This window comes from Amphiura filiformis, chromosome 20 (assembly GCF_039555335.1).
Source record: "Amphiura filiformis chromosome 20, Afil_fr2py, whole genome shotgun sequence".
Taxonomy (NCBI): Eukaryota; Metazoa; Echinodermata; class Ophiuroidea; order Amphilepidida; family Amphiuridae; genus Amphiura; species Amphiura filiformis.
Window position 1 is genome coordinate 23,379,709 of NC_092647.1, and position 10,778 is coordinate 23,390,486.

Below are 10,778 nucleotides of genomic sequence, written 5' to 3' on the forward strand. Positions count from 1 at the left end.
ATCCATAGCTGTAAGACTTTTGAAACACAAATTTTTATTATTATCTTTCTTAACATGCATGTACCTTTTCATTAAAGGGTTTCATATTTTGAAACGCATTCTATTAAACATCACAAATCCAAAATAAAATCAACACCGTCCCTTTGGTTTACAAATTAATTATCACACTTTGAATTTGTATCTAAAACGCATACTAAACACTTATACCCATCCTAAACACCATGTTTAGCTTGTGTATAGATTATATAATGTTTTAAATATCAAACATAAAGCTAAATGTAATTTAAATACAAGCTAAAACCACTCTTTAGCTTGTGTTTAGATTATATACATTTTGATGTTTGATATCTAAATATTTTGCTTAGCTAAACAGTAGCATTTAAAGTGTTTTGGATGGATCTATTAAAGTGTTTAGGATGCGTTTAGATACAAATTCAAAGTATAATAAAGTGTTGATTTTATTTTGGATGTGTGATGTGTAGGAGAATAGATTTCAAAACCTTTTTTTTTTGAAAAGGTACATGTAGATAATAATAAATATTTGGCTAAACGACTAACGTGCCATGATAACTAAATGAGGGGGGTAAACATACACAACTTTTCATGTTCTTTTAAGACCAAGCACAAAAGTTACATTTTCACGACCTGGTTTTATTCTACAAATATGCTTAAATAGAGCTAACAAAGTACAGCAATAAACCATTAACTATTATATGATTCGAATCCGTGCGTTTACTCGGTTGCGTCGCCAGCGTACGGACAAATTGCCCTTTTACGCGTGTGTACACGACCTGCAGGATTAGGTTAGCGCGCGCCATTCGCATATGCCACTACGAAATCCAACGTGGCGTCATCTCAACTTGAGATGATACAGATGTGAGGTAACACTCCCCTCCGGCCAACCTTATAATTATACGCCAGTTCAGTGTTTCATCCATACTGCAGTTACTGTCCGTTTTCCTATACACAATACACAGTGCTCTCACCATTGACGCGTGACCTCTACAAATGATGTATGTTGGAAGAATGGACACTTGCCTAGTTAACATCACTGTGTGAAAAATAACCAGCCAATATTTAATTTATTCTCCAAACTTCTAGCAAATATGTTTCTCTAACATGACCTAAAATTACAGCTAGGTTAGATGTTCAGAAATGGTCGCACTTTTGTAAAATATGAGTGAGGGCAAAGCATAGCTAGCTCATAGCTAGCCAACTCCCCGTGTTAATTGAATGGAGATTTGACCGAAAATATTGAGCTATATTGGTAACGGACCGCTCCGTTCTGAAGGATGCCACAAAAAACGGTACAAGCTACATTTAAACTATTCTAAATAGGTTCTAGAAAATATAGTTTTGTAAAATGTTCTAAATTTTTAGCCATTTTAGATGTTTGGAGAGGGTCTCACTTTTGTGTTTTAGGAAGGATATGTAAACGACAGATAACACCAAAAATATGAAGAAATTATTTCCAAACCGTGTTAAGTCAACAATCATTATGTTGCTCATTTTGAAGAATGCTGGTAACAAAAAGCAGGTCTTTGTCTCATTTCGTGAACAAAGGTACACATACCATTGTTTGCTTTCGTTTCCTTTATAATCGGTTACCCAACTGAAGCTATAATACCAGCTTTATTGCGATGTCGCACATGGATAACAGACAACCAGAGAAGATCTGATTTAATCAGTTGAGCTGCTTCAATGAGTGTTATCTTGGTTTAATATCTTTTAATGGGGTTTAAGTCCTGCAAAGGTCGAGATGAATTCTACTGTAGACATGACTGCATCATGCAGCATATTATCATGATTATGGTGCAAGCCATTTACGCCATCAATTTTGCAGCTTTTTTGTATGTATTATCACTTTCCATGAACTTTTTCACCGTAGATGGCGCAAGACAGGTTTATTTAGAAGGACGTGCACTGTAAATCCATAGCTGTAACACTTTTTAAACACGTTAGGCGTTTATTCATTATTATCTACATGTACCTTTTCAGATATTGTGAAACCTATTCTGCTATACATCACAATTCCAAAATAAAATCAACACCGTTCCTTTGGTTTACAAGTTATCATACTTTGAATTTGTATCTAGGATTATAAGCGCTAGCGCCCTAAAAGCAACACATTTTCATGTATAGTACAATTTTGTCAACATTTTTTATACTTTTCCGCCCTTTTTTCTTTACTAATTATTTTGGCCACCCCAAATTCTTCCGCCGCCCCTTCGTTTGCCGCCCCTTCTTCTACCGCCGCCCCTTCGTATTGGCCGCCCCTGCTTTTATCCCGGGGGGCTCGCGCCCCCAAAGCCCCCACCCCCAAAAATACGCGCATGGAAATCACATTCAGGCATCGAACCTGGACTGTTGTTTGTAAAAAATATGCAGTGATAATAAAAACATACTGTGGTTAGGGTTCTATTGATCATCCGTGTGAAAATGGGAGGGGGCAAATGACTATGCCATTCAAGTGTCTTACCTACCTTACCTATCCTCATAAGGCTACAAGTCCAGCTTAGACTGTTAAACAGTCTCGATACCTTCTCTGGGTAAGTTGAGCTTAATTGAAAGATACAAATGTCCTTTGATGTTTGCATCACACAGTTTGTCAATTAAACAAAGAATTACCTGAGGAAGCGCATTACAACGGAAGGATCGCACAATCGGAACACTTTTAGGCGGTCTCTTTGTATCACAAAATGAGATTAAAGACACTAGCAAATTTTATTGTTTAAACAAAAACTTAAACTCTCACTGTGACATGTTCAGATAAGTCTCTTGCTTGACAAAACTCAATATTTGGTGTGTCCAACCCTTGCCAACTCAAGGTCATGTACGCGACGTGCCATTCCCTCGACCAGGTTTGTCGAGGCTCCTTGTGGAATATCTCGCAAGCAAGCAATGAGGGCGTGTCTAAATTCCTGCAGGGTGATTGGTTGGTTATCCATGTTACTTATTCTGCGGGATACTTCTGCCTATAAGTTCTCTATAAGGTTCACATCCGGGCTCAAAGCCGACCAGTCCAGGTGTTCTACATTCTCATTTTCAAGGAATTCCCTCATGCGTAGGGCTCTGTGCGCCGTGGCGTTGTCATCTTGGATCACGAAATTGTTCCCGAAGTCTTTTCTTGCAAACGGAAGCATAACTGTATCAAGAACATGCAGGTATTGGTGCTGATTCATGTATCCTTCTAGCACGTAGAGGTGTGATTTCGACCTACTGTGAAATGCTCCCCATACTGTGATTGGCGCAGCGGTCGTTCCCTTACTGAGGTCACGGGTTTAAGCCCCAGCGCGGTCCAAGGACTCATGTGCACTTGGTTTATCCCGATTCCATGCTCACTCTCGCAGGTTTTCTCCGGGATCTCCGGTTTCCTCCTGCTTTCAAAAAACAGTGAATAGGTCTAGTTCTTTGGTTATCAAAAACTCCTTCACCCAATGGAATTCGGGGAGCTGCACAGGTAATTGGTGGATGTTACAATCTAAGTGCGGATAGGTTTGCGCTGGTGTCCGGCTGCACAATGCCTAGTCGATGTGATCTGATTGTGATGATTCACCATAGCAGCGAAAATACAGCGCTTTGAACACTCTGAGATCTGTGATAAGACGCTATATAAATACCGAAATTTATTTATTTAATTTTATCTCCCTGGACTCTAGGCAGGATAAAATCCTCAAGCAGGGCTTGTCCAACCTGTCTTCGGACCTTGAATCGGTCATCTTGTCTGTAGAGGAGGAACCGGGCCTCGTCACTGAAGATCACATTACGCCAGTGGCCTACTGTCAAATTCCTATGTCTATGTGACCAAAGCAAGCGCGCATGCCAATGTTTTTGCAGAAGTATCGGCTTTGTTATTGGTCGTCTTGCGCGAAAACCTGCACTAACCAGTCTATTGTTCACAAGTTTCCTGGTAACAGGCGCTTTATGGACCTCAGCCATTCTGTTCGTAGCCGAGATGCAGACTTCGTGCGGCTATTGCGGCAAAGTCTCAGGAGAGATCGGTCTACCCTGGCGGTTGTGTTTCGGGGCCGACCTGACCTTGGTCTGGGTGTAGTATTTCCGGTCTATCGACGTCTCTTCAAAATTTTAGAAACTGCACCTTATGTAATTCCTAAAGCGGAAGTTTGTAGCCGCGATTACGTAATAAAATGACACGGGCGTATAGATCTGCGCTCAACTCGTACCCCATGATCAGAAATATCGTATACAACAGATAGATGGAACAAAGTAAAGCTGGTTTCTTCACACCGTAATGCAAAAGTCAATCGCTAAAATAACTGCGAAAAGGATGCTCGATGATTCATTGGTCAGGCATAAGAAGCCATTGTCTTACATTAGGTATTGCGTGATATGGAATGGTACCTGAGACATTGCCAGACACTCGTGATCCATTTTGCATGGCTAACGGGTCGTTGATGGTAAGAAATCTTAGTCATATTTAAGAACTGAAACCTCGTGATTTCAGAAGGAAAACATCTTGCAAAAGCTTACTAGGCAGTGAAACCCATATGAAATGGCTAAAACTGGATTTTCAAACAGGGGAACATCGACGTGTACAGCGTAGATAGCGTCGTCATGTAACCGCTTGATCCATCACTACGGACAGGTGGTGTATGACGTGCATTCCCTAAATTCAGTAAATTTTCATCGTCAACCGTGTAATTGAATGGGATTATTTTGAAATTTTAAAACGCTTGAAATATCACAAACAAATAGGCCTATGTTGATAAATAATATAAATACAAGCTAAAACCGTTGGGGTTCGATAATGAACCCCACAAAACTAACCGAGTATATGGAAAATGCCATACGGCCGAGCGGTTTCACGAGTTGCCGGCTCGATCATGTCATCCGCCGCCTGACTACGGAAGTAGTTGTGACCTCGGCAGGAAGTGACGTCGGACTACGATAGCGAATCAGCGCTAGGCTTCAGCGCATACAGTGGTTGATGGACAGCTATGCGGTTACATAAATTCATACAACGTACGTGAGTACGCGCTGACATGAAAGGCGATATTAGACGATTGGCGCCTCAGTGGCTGCTAAGCTAGCGTATAATAATTATTTTTCGTTTGTGGGGTGGGGCTATGATGTTTAGTGTCAGTTATACAAGTCACGTCCTATAGCCAATTGAAAACAGTCTTATTATTAGTTTGCGCGGTTGGAAATGAGCTCTGTTATCCAGGCAGATATGAAGGGATCTCGGAGCAGCTAGCGGTCCTACAGGTGCAGTATGCATGACCCACCGGCGTGTGTATACGCTCTGGTGCTCACCAACGCTTGCCCCAGCTATGGGCAAATAGTTAAGATAGATCACTATCTTAGGCGGAGTAGAGATTCAGGCTCAAAATGGCAAAAGGGTGCCTGAGATGAGTTCAACCAGCAGCCAGTGATCAAAATCAGGGAGTCCTGAGACATGAGCTATATACTTGGAGCTATGGTTGGAGACATTAGTGACAAGAGCAAAGGCCGATGAGGAATTCAGTGCATTGCACATTCTCAACGGCCACTGGACAACTGTTGATAGGAGCTGCGACCATCAACAGTATTCAGCAATTGAAACACTTTAAATGATGGCTACAACTAAACGCACTAGGGTTAAAGCCAAGTTCAAGTCCAAGTTCTGAATCTGTATTAGCTACTAATATTAATGACGTGAGCACCTTAAAGCCTCATGGACGGGTGTGCACGGAGAGAGGAGGAACAAGGAAAGAAAATCTACTAAAATCAGGTTGCAGACTCTAACTACACGTATCCACTTCTTGATAGCACAGACGTTGTATATAAAAAAAAATCGCCTGATCCAGGACAAGTAGTAAAGAATTTACATTAAATCTATGTGAAGTGGAAGGTAAGCTCTCTACAGATTCGAAGGGTCCGTGTTTTTGGTTGACTAATAACGGTATAGTCTAATTACCAGTCAGTATCCACGGAACCGAGGGAGGGTCCATATTTGAACGTTTCCACAGAAACACACCTATAATCGTATTCAGGCCATAAGCATTTGGTTTGGCTTTTTGTTTCCCAATATTTTGTCCAATATAGGGCCTATATCATAATGTCTGTGTCACATATCGAAAACGTAAAGCAAGTGATTTTGTTTACGTTTTTTTTAGTCATGACTCATGCATTATACCTTCATGGTTAGAAACCCAATGATCAAAGTACACAAACCTAAATTTTGAGGACTAATAGCCATGAACACAGGTACAGTGACATTTGCCAATGTGTGTTTTTGCTTTGCATAATTGATTGGTGTTGTTTTGAGCTTGGCAGAAAAGAGTAGCGAGCGATTTGTCTCTTTTTTCAAAAAATCATGTACGCATGATTTATCAAGAAATATGATACTACATGTAGGAATCAGACGGCATGTCACTACTCCGTTAAGTAATTCTGTGTACCGCCCTCTGCAGGTCATTTATCACGCTGAATATCAAATTGATATACTGCCCTCTGGAACTTTGCCGTGTGATCCCCTAATCATTAATTCACAGATAATTCATAGGGGTAACATGATTTTATAATTCTAATAACGCAATAAGCTCTTCTTGCAAACATTATTGTTAGAATACAAGCAAGAACATCAGGGGCACATGGACAAGGAGCAGTACGGGCCCTTTAAGCCAGGGCGAGATTTAACTTATGGGGCCAAAATTTGGAGGCCCCGAACTCACGTGCCGAGGAAGGCATGTGCATTCAAGTCAGTGGCCAAGTTTTGGTCTACGTATAATATATAGGGGGGCCATATTTTGTTCCGATGTTACTAGGACATTATTTGCACGCGAAAAAAAATCAATTTCAGACTATTTTAGCCCCAGATCAACATGAATTTCGCTATTTGAATGCGCGCGAAGCGCAGAAAATGTTACAATGTTGCCATAAAAAAAAAAAAAACATGCTGTTATTGGGGTTAAAAGATGCATAGGGCAATTTGGGGGGGGGGGGGCCTGGACCATCTGGCCCAATGGTAAATCCGGCCCTGCTCCCCATTATCAGCCCTTATTTGATTTTCGCTTTTGTGCTCGGGGCCCCTGAACCCTCGGGGCCCATGGACTTCATCCACCCCGTTCCCCCGCTTGCTACGCCCCTGTTAAAATACCGTGAAATTTCGTTCACTTTTATAATAGGATTGCAGTAATAGAAAATGTTTGAAATATATTTTGCTGATATACTTTAAATATTTTCTTGTATTTGTTGTTGTGGTTTTTTTAAATAAAAATAAACGACATAGACACTATTTTGTCTCAAAGAGAAGCATACGCTGATGACACATAATATGTATGAAAATTTATTGGTGTGTACTACATTATCTACTGTAAAAATGCAAATACTAACAGAACATAAGCAATTTAATAGTATTAATGCCTTGTATTTGAATAGAGCAGCAAAATACAAAACTGTGAAGTTTATTCATCGTTACAATCATTACCAAGTCAATCAGCTCTTTCCATCAATATTGATATAATCTCGCATTGTTATTATCACCAATCAACAGAACTTCATTATTTTTAGTTGATTAATACGATAGACTAAAATTTAACGAACATTTACTATAGTCCTAGCGAAAAATTATAGTTTTTTCTTTAAAAAATCTAAGTTGGTAAAATAAGTTAAGCCACAACATTTTATTTTTGGTGTAATTTCTCAACAAAAATATGTTATTTTTTACATGCATGACACGTATTAATTTTTACGCAAATATACACTTTGCAGGGTTTTTTTGGTATTCAAATCAATCGGACGCACAATTACAAGCATTCAAAAATAACATTGAAGGGCGATGAAATAAATAATTACTATTCAGACAACAAAGTTACACTGAAATGACAATAACAACTATATTCCTCAAGTTTACACACATAAATAATATAATCATAAATTATATCGTAATTATACAGTGTCCCAGAATAATTCAAACTCATCCATATGACAATCAAAATGGTATATTGTAGTTACATTATCAGCATCAGTTGCAGTTAACACTTTTAAATAGATTAATTTCCATTGTACTCACACGGAGCTACTATGGCAACGCCGGCAAACGCTCGCGCATAGCGATCACGGTGACCACCTCGACTCGCCCATTATAGGTGTGGGCGTTGCTTCTAAAACAAATATAGTTTAGATGTTTTTAATTAATTAATTTTCCTGGTGATTTATAAAATCAAGTTTATTATGAGTTATATAAAACAAAATTATTTTTATTTTTATTCGATGAAATATGAACTGTTCCGTTCAACTCAGTAAGCCGTATAATTGGAACAGTCCATATTTCACCTCGTGATAATATTCTTATACCATTGCACTCATAAAATTCAATATATCGAGGGTTCAGAACCAGAAAGCTTTTACTCACGATGTACTGCGCTCACAAAATGATCATAAAATTGACAAAATAACTTTCTCAGATATTCCAGATTTGCAATTTTATTTTAAACCCTTTAAAATCATACCAAACATGTCACTATATGGTTCATCGCTTTGTTCTGTAAAAATCAATATTTCCTCCAGAATTTCTTTAGTTTTTTATTGAATTTTTGTCATGTTAAATAGACTGCATCTTCTTTAGTGGCATGGCGACTTTATTCTCATTTCATAGGACCAGGTCGTTATGAATTAATGCTTTCTGGTTCTCAACCTTCGATATCTATAGCATTTGACAAGCAGACAGTGCCTTGTTTACTTTTTTGCAGTAGACTGATTCAAAATATCAATATATCCACGTAAAAATGGCGTGCAATTACTAACCTCTAATTTGTGCATTTAAATGTGATATCTGCATTAGTGGGCAACATAGCAGATTCGGTTGTTTGGAGGATAATGTGAAAAATATAAACATTTTGCCTTTGGAACCGCCCGAAACATTATTTCGAGGTCCAAAGAAAACTGTTCAAATTTGTCACAATATCTGACATATAATTGCTGCAAAGTTATTAACCGAATTCATACCCATCACTTTTTAAATTCCTGTCAAAATGTGTAAATATAAGCATTTTTAATCACAACTTGCATTTTACCCTTCAAAAAATCGTACAGTCTTACCACTAACGACCAATGACTGCATCGCGCAATAAAATAATATGTAAATATGGTAGATGCGTGCGTGGGAACAGTCACTGTACCACGTAATCACATGCTACGTCATTGTCTCTAAAGTAAGAAGGCAGTATTTGTTTCGTATTTTGTTTGCAGATACGACGTTCTTACTTTGGAGGAGTATGTTTTTGAAAAGATAATACATGTACCGGTACGAATGATTTTGAGATGCCATGTATATGGAAACTCGTTTGTTTACTTATACTGATCGATATTTTTATGCAAAGATATTGACAAAGTCCTTACTACAGTACCAAGATCATCAGCTGCATGTATATTTGAAAGATACGTACCATTTCCGAATAAAAATGTTTATCAGCCTAAAGTCTTAACAGGAATGACTTTGAATTTGCTGAAAGAATTTTAGTAATAACTGTCAGGACAGGTTACAGTCCATTTTCAGCCGAAATAATAAGATAACGAGAAAGAAACCACACTGGTTTTATGTCAATTTTGCCCAATAGACTGCGACTTCCATTCGAGATATTGCAAGTATCAGACTACCTCATTGACCAATAAACATTTTCGCATAACGACGAATATCATATTATTATAAACCGTTCTTATATTAACCCGTGAAGTGTACGAGATTCGCCAAGCGCGAGTAGCGACCTTTGGTCGCCCTCTACAGTCATAATAAGCAGTGGCGGTTTATATATAGTTATCAGGATTCGTCGGTATGAGAAAGCTATTATAAATTGGTCCATTTCATTGAGACTGGTACCGCATATTGCAAGTTTCAAAATCCTGATAAAATCTTCCAATCCATTCAATATATGGTGAAAAGCATTTTACCGTTTTCTGGAACCTCGTTTTCTTTCTTCAGGTAGACCAGTGCGTTTTGCTACCTACTTACATTACATTGACGACAAATATTTTGCTTATGAAGATTTTATATATAGTTCAGTGCCAAAAAACAATCGATTTCTACCGAAAAAATAAATCGCTTTCTTGAGGTTTTTCATGTCAATCTCGATCAAGCTGGCGAATGAAACATATGTCATCCTTATCGATGCAGCTATTTTCCTCATATTATCTTATATTTTCCTGTTCGTTAAAATGCCCCTAAGGTAGCTGGGACGAATCAAAGTATTTTAATTCTCCGTAAGTTCTGATCGCAAAATAGTATTGGAATCATTGGTCTCACAACAGTTGTGTGTTAATGTTATGCAGTGGGTTCCATTTCTTGTCAATTCCTAGGATGTAAGTTATTGCTGATGGCATTTAAACAAAACATATCATTGAAGTGCTCTTTTATCTAGTCTACGACAGCAAATACGGCAATGCCCTCGAAAAGGCGAGGAAAGAGTCTAGCGCCGCCACTGTTTTTAATTCTGTACATTGTAGAGTTTTTTTGAGCGGTTGTAATACGCCTTCTTGAGGATATTGCCTATCGATAACTTTTGTGTTGCGTTGCTATACGGTGCTGGGGATGAGGTTGATGTTTTACTGAAAAAGAACAAAAACAGAAGCAAACATATTAATGAACTATGATTTATGGAAGTATTGCGCACATAATATATAATATGTATGGTGAAAAGATATTCATATTTATACATGCCATTCTACAAAATTAATTTATAATGATAAATGGAAAATGGCAATGTCCATCCTCTTTCGCCTTCCACTCAAACCCGCATCCAACCACAGACATCATATTTTTTTTACATAGCGCCACGGAA

The 10,778-nt window shown here is 38.4% G+C and overlaps 1 long non-coding RNA gene across 1 annotated transcript; it reads right to left on the minus strand.

Moving 5' to 3' along the window:
- Window positions 1–7,275: 7,275 nt before the first annotated feature.
- Window positions 7,276–10,539, minus strand: LOC140142599 (uncharacterized). Its single transcript, XR_011857544.1, has 2 exons — window positions 8,670–10,539; window positions 7,276–8,638 (listed from the first exon to the last, which is right to left on the minus strand). It is a non-coding gene; the product is annotated as an uncharacterized lncRNA (long non-coding RNA).
- Window positions 10,540–10,778: the final 239 nt, after the last annotated feature.